Source organism: Fukomys damarensis, unplaced genomic scaffold, assembly GCF_012274545.1.
Source record: "Fukomys damarensis isolate Sample0158 unplaced genomic scaffold, DMR_v1.0_HiC HiC_scaffold_32, whole genome shotgun sequence".
NCBI classification, from domain to species: Eukaryota; Metazoa; Chordata; class Mammalia; order Rodentia; family Bathyergidae; genus Fukomys; species Fukomys damarensis.
Window position 1 is genome coordinate 955,375 of NW_022900944.1, and position 10,959 is coordinate 966,333.

Consider the following 10,959-nt stretch of genomic DNA (forward strand, 5'->3'; position numbering starts at 1 on the left):
GAGGGTACTTAAAAACACATGTGAGAGCTCTGCAGGCTCTTCTTGTTCAGTTGTATTTGAGTGAGGCACATATGCTATTTGCAGTGGCATCTGTGGAGTTATTTCACGCACTCTGTAGATGTACTGAAGACTTAGCAAGAAGTACATTATCATCTGATTTCCAACTGTCTTTACAAATTCCAGAAGATGTATTTATTTATGCTTTGGAGAAGATATTCATTTGTTAATTTAGTCCATGGAAAGTAGATACTTCTGGAGTGGGGCACTATTCATGAATTGACAAGCAGTCCCATGTGAAACTTAGAGTGTAATCAGTGAGATAGACAGGAATTGATTCATTTTAACAAGAAATGCAAAATTGTGTGTGTGACAATGGCCATAATGTAGAGGTATATCTAATTGTAAGAGTTATGGTGTGTTTAACATAGTAAAAGAGTTTGGAAAAACTTCACTGAGGAAAAAAGACTCTTGAGCTAAGGCCTGAAGCCTATTAGCTAACTCAGTGAGTGAACGAAGAAGAGCTCTTCAGTAGAGGGAACAGCTTGTTAAAATACTGTGTTTTGAGGCAACTTGGAGAAATTAAAAGGCTGGTGGGAGTAAAAGGAAGCCAAAAAGATTTTTTAAGCAGGGTCCAAAGGATGTGAGTAGATTAGCCTTTTTCAAACTTTGTTAGCTTTCTCAACTCCTGGCTCACTGGTTTCTCTACAGAACCTTGAAATTGATGGTCATGAGTATATTGTCCAGAGGTAGCCATCAACTATTTAGCAACATGTCGCTTACAGGAGAATATATTTGGTGGCCATAGTGAAAGACCATTTCCATGGTTCCTAAAGTGTCTTGCACTATGTTGCTGGCCAGGGAGATGGTGAATTATGAACTGAAAACTAAATCAGTACATATTCAGGAACGTTACCAAATTTAATTATGGTTGTTGAAATAATAGCATATTACTAAGTACTTGAAGATGAAAATGAGATCTCACTGTATTACTAATTTTTTGGCCAGCTATCTGTTGCTGAGACAAAATATCCTGCATCTACAATTTAAAGTAAAAAGGGCTTATTTTGGCTCAAAGTTGCAAAGGTTTCAGTCCACAGTCAGCTTGCTTGAAGCATGAAACATCACGGTAGAAGGATGTGGTAGAACAAAGCTGCTCCTTTCATGGTAGACAAGAAGCCAAGCGCAGGGAAAATGCGCGAGGATGGGACTGCAGTCTGGATATAGATCCCAAGGTCAAGCCCATGACCAACTTCTTTCAAACAGACCCCACCTCCTCGCAGCCTGCTCATCTATGAACTCATCAGCGGGTTCAGCCTTTGATGCAAGTGGTGCCTGCACAATCCACTCCCCTTTCCAGGACTCTCGGTCCAGTCTAACTGATACTGAGATTGACCAGCATACTAATTTATACTTATGTTGAAGTGTGTGGTAAAATCGTAACATGTGATGCAGTAGTTGTTTAGTGATTGAAGCCTTGAATTCGTATTACGTACTACTCTATATGTGGGACACAAACACACATGAGATACACATATACACACCTGTAAACACACTGAGTAAACTTCCTGTCTGAATCAGACATTGGATCTCTGGACATGCACGAAATAAAAGTAAATGCCATTTATTTCTTTATGCAAATTGTTTTTCCTTCACTAAAAACATTCCTTCATTTATTGTCTATCATTTCAAACTCCTTGACATAAGAAAAATCAGAAACTGAAGCATGGATGGTATTAATATCAGGATTCTGCTATGAACATGAAACAGCCCTCTGCCTCGTGCAAGGAGACAGCGATTGCTCCATGAATTTGGTTAATTCAGAGGTGGAAGCAGCTCTCAGAGGACATGCGTGAAGAGATTTTACAGAGTTGCTGCCAAGATAAGTCTTGCATTGCTTTCTGAGGAAGTTGGATTTGGGAGGAGGAACTGTCTTATCACAAGCCTGCTACGCTGTTTTCAACAGAATTATTCAGAGTTTGAAATGTGCTCTCTCCAGTTGGGAGCGCCAGAGACAGATGTTGATTCCTGCCTGTTGGAATGAGCCGACCTGCCAGAGTTTCTCAGGATGGAGACAGGCTGGCCAACTACGGAAGCATCAGCTTGCTGATCTAAGGTGCTGGCCAGGAAAGTGGCATTGTTTTTTTGTCAACTATGTAGAAAGTGAAGCAAAAGATTCCAATCCATCTACCACCAGGGAAGTTTGAAATACTGGCTAGAAGGAGATCTCTGTGGAAACCATGTGTACATCCATTTGAAAGTCCTCAAGGCAAACTGTCTGCAGAGTCTTCTGAGCAGCTGTTTGTTCTTTGCGCTTTCACTTTTTACCTTAGTATCAGAAATACTTGGCTTGGGCTGAGAAAGCGTAGTCTTTCAGGCTGTCACTGGTATAAGGCCCTGGGATGTGTTGTGGCACTTTTTTCTTCTTTGCATTACTTATATGTTATTTTAAAGAAACAACAGCAGCAGCAGCAGCAACAGAAACGCAAATCTTCCTGATTTGACAAATGTTAGGCCTCGTGATACCTGGGTCTGTTCCCTTCTGCCAGTGAACTTGCATCAGACCTTGGTCTCTGCATGCTGAGAACTGTGTTGTGTCCTTCCCCTGGCTGCACTCTGACAGCTGGAAGTGCTAGGAAAGTCCTGCTAAGTTTCCTCAGCACACAGCTCCTGGGAAAGCGAGGGTTCCATCCACTGATACTGTGCTCTGCCAGTCATTGTTCCCAGAATTCCATGAGGTTGCCCCTGGATCCTCCCCATGCGGAGCACCACCAGTGGGTACAGAGGAACAGCAGATTAATGGCTCAGTAGGCAGAGTTTAAAAGCAAAGTAGGACATTCAGTATATATTCATTGAGCAAACCAACTTTGAAAAATTCAGTAGTCTGAGAAATCTGCAATTGTTGCATGTACCTTCTTAATTGAAGAAGATATATTTGATTCTCAAGTAAATAAGTATTTTGTGAGTACTGACTATTTATGATTATCTTAAGGGACCTGTGCATGCAAGGAAGAAATCCAAGGTAGGAAGAAAAAGAAAGCAGGATAGATATTTAGTCATTTCTGCTGTATTAATTGATTTTACTTGTGAGTGGATTGATTGCTATTGTTCATATTTCATTTTGCGTCATTTACTCCTTATTGAAATTTTAAAAATTAAGAAATTTGACTGTTTCCAGACATTGTATGTTACCCAATACCCATGGATTTTCATACAAAAAAATTTTTTTTTCAACTCCTCAGCGTTTTTCCCTTGATAGTTAGTATTACTATTTTATTTTTGTGCTGTTTATTGCTCCTTTGTGACTCAGAACATTGGGCTCTTGTATGGACAACCTGTCAAGAAATCGTGTTGTAAGATTTGTATCTTGACAGCTACTTGTACATGGAATGCACACTCTGTTTTTCAGATGAGTTGGGCCAGTGACGAAAGTGTTTCATTTCACCTTATGGTACTCTTCATAGTTTAATGTAAATAAAAACTTGTCTGATTGCTGAAAAAAAATTCTAGGTGCATCTTCACTGCTGTAAAAAGTAGCTTCTCTGTGTGCATAAAGACAGGAGGCCCATTTTTAACCCTCTCTGGTAACAACGTCCTACAAATTTGAATTTCAAATAAATGATTCATTTGAATAAATCCTGTAACTTAGAGAATAGCATAAATCATCTAATAACACTGCAGATGAGTGCTATTATCAAAAATGAATTTTCTTTAGAAAATTAATTTTCTGTTTTTCCCCTTTCAGGGGAAAATGTCTAGCAAAAAAGGAAATACTTTCCAATTTGATATATTATCTCTACTCAGCAGCCAGATGATAGAGAACAAGTATTCCTCTTAATGAAATTAAGTGTCCTTATATATAAAGTAAGGACAATACTAGCACCTATTTTGTAACATTGTTTTAAGTATGTACTTTTTAAATGTGAAACATAGGTCTGGGGATTTAGCTCAGTGGTTCTGGCGCCTGCCTTGCAAGCACAAGGACCCGAGTTCAATCCCCAGTACTAAAAAAAATCAATCAATAAATAAAATAAATGTGAAACATAGAATAAAGCAGCATGCAGAAGAGGAAACCAGTGCAAAATAAAAGATTTTATATCTCTTAAAGTTGAGCACAAGTATGCAGACTATAAAAATGTATGATGTTGAGTGAAATTTGTGATTTTACCTATTTCCTCCAGTTTACCTATCCACATGTGTGGGTATCCACGCATTTTGAAGGAAGGATTATCATTTTGAATTTGCTAAATTAAGCTTTTTGCAACAAGTATTACTTGAGTTGTTTTTAATCTTCTTAAAATATTCATAAATAGTGGGGCTCAAATATTCTTACTTATTTTAGGATTAAATACTGTATGTTTAATTCAGAAGGTAGAAACAATGATTGTAGACCTCTCCTACTATTGAATTTTTAAAAGTTGGCTTGAAAAAATAAATAAATAAAAGTTGGTTTGGTTAAGGCATGTACCCTTAATATTTCAATACTCATATTAAATATTTGAACACTTAATATTTCAAAATGCCTCATGGTATTCAAACAGTAATTGTGTTTTATTAGCTTGGAAAAAAAGATCTCACAATAAAAAGTATAGAGTTCCTACCACTGGCATGGGACAGGTTAAGGCTCTATTTTTCTGAAATGTAGATCTCAATATTTGTGAAATAAACTTCAGGCCCCCATCAAATTTCCAGTGAATTAAAGTCTGGGAATACATCTTGTAAAGTGTGAAAGAGTTCCTTTCTTACTTACTTGAGAGATTTAGAAAAATGTCATTAATATTATCAACTCTCTACATTAAAAGAGCCCTATGATTGATAGTAAAATCAAAGTACTTGTAGGCTAATTGACTCTGTTGTGCACTTGTATTTGAACACATTTTTTGTGGAAGCTATTAGACAGAAATATAATTGTTTACAGTCTTTACTGTCACTCACCATTAAGAATGGCTATTTTTGAGAACAGGTTTTCTACTTATTCATCCATTAATCTGTCTGTCTGTCTGTCTGTCAATCCATCATCTATCTACCTCTTTCTTTAATAAGATTTATACATTGTTAGCATATGTTCTTATTTGCTCAAATTATATTTTGAAATATATATTTGTTTATTAAATAACACTTAAATACTTCTTATCAGCTTTTACTATCCTAAACTTTACAAATATTAACTGATTTCATCCTCTCAACAACATTCCTGCTTTTACCACCTTCCTGTTACTTCCCCCCGCAAAAAAGCGCACAGCAGAGATCACATACATCATACAAGAGGACCTTAAAAAAAAGAATAAAATATACTTTCTTTACAGTTTCTTTAATTACTTAATTGTAAGTTGCATTTATTCTTTTTAATAGATTCAATTATTTTCATAGGCTTTTACAACCAAAGTAATATGAATGTCAATGTAAATAAATAATGTCTAGGACGATTCACATTTTCAAATTAACAGAATAGATGGAATTTAAATAACAAATTCTTCACTCTCAGTTACTACAATCTATCAGTACTTCTTCATTTATGCATACTGTTTTTCTAAAATGCAATGTGCCAGAAACAAACAAAAAAAACCTTTAAAAAGTATTTTGGTCCTATTTAGTGTTATTCATTTCATTAGCTATATTTAAAGACACTTTTGTTGGTGTCCATTTTGTTACATGTTTTGGAAATGATTTTTATTAAACTCATTCCAGTAAGGCTAAAGTTCCATATTCTGTTAAGGCACTGAAGCTTGCACAAATTTTCCTGATAAAGTCAATATAAATGACATCATCCTCATTGCTCTCAATACGGATCTGAGAGCAGTTGGCAAGAAGTTCCTTTCCAGTGATACCAGCAGTGTTGGAAAGGTAGAAAAGCTTCAAGGTCCATGTGTTTTGCAAATTCAAATAATTCACAATGTTGCTGCACCAAAAGATAATGAACACTGTCAGGCTGTACCAGGGATGCTGTGCTTACAGATGACGGATGGTCATACAAGTTGCACAACAGTATAATTTAGTTATATGTCAAAAATAAGCCTGAACACACCACCTGGGACTAAAGTCAAGCTGTCAGGCGTTGTTGACATAAAAAGATGGATTCCTGCTCTTGAATGACTCTAATACTGCAGTTCTTGGTGGTGAAGTGGATCACCTTACTGAGAAATGGGACTTACACAGAAGCTTATCAGAACACATCAGAAGCATCCTTGGAAATGACGGTGGACTACTTCCTTCTGTGCCTTTCACAAGTGTGCATCTCATGTTCAGTTAGATAGCAGAGAACTTGATCGAAGAAAGGTGTTACAAGTTACAGCACCTGTCACACCTATGAATGATAATGATGAATTTGAAAAGCAAAGGACAGCTGCTATTGCAGAAGCTGCAAAGAGCAAAGAAACCAAGACCTTTGGAGGAGCACAGGGTGGTGCCAGAAGTAATCTCAACATGAATACTGTTGGTAATCGAAGTAGAGAAGTTTTACAGAAAGAAAAATCAACCAGATCAGAAGGGAAACAGGAAGGTGTCGATACTGAATTGGTTGCTAAGAAAGCACTGGAGCACATAACAGAAATGGGTTTTGGTAAGGATGCAGTGAGGTAAGCTCTTATGGATAATGGCAACAGCTTAGAAGCAGCATTGAATGCACTGCTTAACAGCAATAAACAGAAGCCTGTTACAGGCCCAGCTCTAAGAGGCTGAGGAAAAGACAGGGGTTGAGTAAGATCAGAAGATGAAGAGGACCTGGAAAATGCAAGGCCTTCAGCACCAAGCACAATATTTGATTCCTTGAAGTATAAAATGAGAAATTTAAGTGTGGGAGAACCTGAGTCACAGTCACAGCAGCTTCATTAGGGACAGCACAGAATGGAGTAAAAGATAATAATCAACCAGGACATCTTCCTCGTAATGATACCAGGCAGCCAGGAAATGAAAAACCTCCTTGTTTTCAAAATTCAGAGTCAATTCTGGAAAACAGCGAATTGCCTAGAAATAGAGTTTGTAAAAGACTGGTATTTCTTCAGGATCTGAAGTATGGGCTGAGGAGAGAATCAAATGTGACAGAACATATTCTAGGTATGACAGAACTAAAGATACTTCATATACTCTAAGTTCTTGATACAATGATGGTGCTTTTTTTTTTTTTTTTTTTTTTTTTTTTTTTGTTGGTACCGGGGATCAAACTCAGGACCTTGCTCTTGTGAGGTAGGCGGTGGAACCACTCAGCTAAGTCCCCGGCCTGATGGTGCTTTTAACAAAAGAGATAAGGCTATACAGAGGAGATCAGGAAAAGGTCCATCCTATGCAGAGGTAAAACAAAACAAACAAACAAACAAACAAAAACTTCAAGAATTCATAGATTATAATAATTAAAAACATGGAAAAAGAGAAAGCCGAACAGGTAATCTTGATCATTTTTTGTAACAGGAAATCATGAAGAATAAATAATAAAGATTTCAGGGGTGTAAAAACTGAAAAACATTTTCATGTAAATACTGATTACCAGAATGCTGTCCGAAGACATAGTTTCATTGGCCTTCCAAATGGAGGGACGGAATGCCACTGAAAGGGAGAAGAGTAGGACCGATTAAGCCAGCAGGAGCTGTCACAGCTATACCCTATGAAGATAAAATATTTTACAGTAGTGGGCCCAAAGGAAGATCTGGGCCAGGTAAGGCAGAAAAGGTGCTAGACTCATCCATTCCTATGGAGTATGCAAAAATGTGGGAACCGGGAAGAAAACAAGCTTTACCGAGCAGAAATGGAAGCTCTCCATCCTTCCAGTATGACTGCAGTGGTTAAATTTATGGGTTATAGAACCTATGAAGAGGTGCTATTAAGAAGTATCAAACCTATTCAGACAGAGGCGTGGCAAGAAGAAGGCACTTTTATGACCAGACTCTTGAGTTCTGTGGAGGAGGTGATGGCCAGCGAGGACTATCTACTCGGCCAACCCAGCTGTTTTACCAACGTCCCCGGCTCAAAACTAGTATGAAAAGAGTCTTTGTGAAGAAAGGTGCTGTTGGAATCTCCTGGTCAAAACTTCTTGATAGACCTTCTGCTTTCCCTTCGGAGTAAAATGCAGACATGGTGATATCGTTATTTAAAGAAAAAGCAAATTTTTAGGGGGAAAATTTGAAGAATGGGAAAAATTATTTAGATAAGTTACAAGTGAGAAAGGAAGATTTTTTTTTATTCTGCCATCAATAAAATGATTGTGCTACATATAAAAAAACACATATATGAATTAGTGCACCAAAATATAGTATCATTAAAATAATTTAGATATGTCATTGTTACTTTTATTTTTATAGAGTTCAGCATGTTATTTTTCTTGTAATTTGGGACCAGAGTTAATGAACAGGAACAGTCTGTGTGGATCTAAAAAAGTATACTGAAGATTTTCAAGATAGCCTTATATAGTGGTATACATCTGTACTCCTAGCACTCCGAAAGCGTATGGCAAGAGAACTGAGAGTTAGAACCCAGCCTGGGCCATCTTAGTGATTTAGTGAAACCCTGTCTTAAAGTAAAGTAATGCTACTACTTCTACTACTACTACTACTAATAAAAATGATACAAGAACAACTGAGATGTAGTTCAGGGTGAATACCATGGGTTGAATTCCCAATAATACTCTATGGGTGTCAGATAGCTTTTCACTAAAAATTTCATGGGACTATCTTGTAGGAATAATATCTTGTAGATTAATTACAGCATCATAACAGTAAATAATGATGTTCGAAATTTTTTCCAGTGTAGAAATGTGTTCCAAGTCAGGTCAGTTGCATTTTCTTACATTTATGTTTAAGTAAGATACAGTTTTGATTTTAAAATGGTATATTTATCTTATAATTATATCTTATAATTAAGGCAAATAACAAGTTAGTTAATTATAAAACATATGTGAGGTACAGGGAAACTTTTACTTTTTGATAATACAATAAGACTTGATATAATACAAGAGTTTTAAAGGCACTGTGTTTTTATATCAGTTAATTTTTCAAAAATTCTGTGGTTAAATTATTCTCTACTAATTACAGTTTGCACAGAACCCTTATTGGAGGCAGTTGTCTTCTTTCATTTTTTTTCTTTAATTTGCCTTGGGGTGATTAATCAGTAAAGGCCAAAACAAAACAAAGTGTGTGTTGTACTTATAGCATTTGTGGTAAACTGGCATATTTTCAAATTTCTATCTGCGTTTCTTGTAAAATCCTTAAAATCTTGTGAGGCAATTTTTAAGTAGTGTACTGTACTTCACTTAAAATTATGTTTAATTTCAAGTGGTTCATTACATTTTATTACATCAAATTAAATAGTGATCTCTTCTTAATGAAGGATGTCAAGAAATTAGCAAAGTTATAAACAGTTATGCCATACAGTGAAAAGAACATAAGTAAAATATATAAACTAGGCCCTAGCTCTTTCACAATATAAATGTTTGGTGGTTAGTAAATCATGTAATTTCTGTACTATCTGTTCACTTATTTAAAATAAATAGTTTAAATATTTTCTTAGATTCCATAACTTGTTAGTCCTTTTGTATTGTGGCTAATAGCCTGACCAATTGTCAAGTTGATAAAGCCAGCCAATCACCAGAGGATGATGAGGGGACAGCAGAGGATGAAAGAATAGTACACAGAGAACAAGAAATAAAGAGTGAAGAACGAATGATAGTTTATTACCTCTGGGGGGCCAGGAATTGATCTTTACCTCTCCTGGCTAAAGACCACCTGATCTTAGCTCTGTCCTGGCTAAGACCACAAGCCCTGGACTTGTCAGTATCAATTATATAACACAGCAAAGGACCTGAAGGCAGATGTAGGGAATAGCAAAACTAATGCACTGAATAATCCAGGCTTGGACAAAGGGAGTAACTGTATACTTGTGAAGGACAGGCCATAGATAACAAGGCACCTGTGCCATCCTGTTGGTCACAGCTATCTAGTTAACAGTTGATCTTAGAGAATGGTAGCACAAAGTTATAATTCCTCAGCTACAGGGTTTCCTTGCTATAGAGATGTCACAGCCTCATGGATCCTGAGACCTCAGTTGTGACTGTTGACATAGGGGAGTCCATCTCCACCAGCCAAAAGTCCATTAACAATTCATGCTTAGGCCTTGGAGTGACTCATAATCTTAATTAATGGCCAAATTCTCAAACCAAATCAATATATAAGGCCTGCTCATTGCATTTTCAAGCTGGTCTCCTGTAATTTTGTATCTTTTTTTCTGCAGTCCTGGAGACTGAGCCCAGGGTCTTAGCACTGAACTATATCTCAGACAATGTTTTATTTTTTATTTTGACACAGAGTGTCACTAAGTTGTTAAATTGCCCCTAATGAGGTTGATCTTGTGATTCTTCCACCTCCTAAGAGTGCTGGCTCTTAGTTATTCTTGGTTGATACTGCAGTACTGTATTTGTTTGATCTATGTAACTTAGAAACATTTTATAAAATAAACTGTGATAAGTATTGTTGATTTACAATAATTGTTAAACATTTTAATGTTTTGTGACTTAGAACCTATTATAATATATTGCATTAAACCACTAGGCCTTTAATGAAACCTGTCGCATTCCAGATTAAATGTAAACACTTTTTTTTTTCTCTTAGTAACATATGATGGTTTAGTATGTTCTAGCTTTCTTGTTCCACAATAAGCTGATTAACTGAATCAGCTCAGTGATTAAGGTGTACGTGTGAATGCTATGAGTCAATATTAGAGAAAAAGAGGGACTAAATTATATGTTTATAATCTTTTCTGTCTTAAAGTTATCATTTCTACTTCATTATGAATAACTGTAGAAATAATCTCATGCATTTGATAATAATGGTAATCCATTCTGAATGGGGTCATTAGCAATACTAAATAAGCAGTATCACTTTATTTTCTATTTTGTTATTTGGAGTTACATTATTTCAAGAAAATTGTGCTCTTAGGCTAAAAAAAAATCAGGACAGGAAATTATTGCATTATATTGAA

The 10,959-nt window shown here is 36.3% G+C and overlaps 1 pseudogene; it reads left to right on the forward strand.

The window, feature by feature from the left end:
• Positions 1-5,724: 5,724 nt before the first annotated feature.
• On the forward strand, positions 5,725-8,052 carry LOC104857337 (annotated as a pseudogene).
• The last annotated feature ends 2,907 nt before the right edge of the window (positions 8,053-10,959 follow it).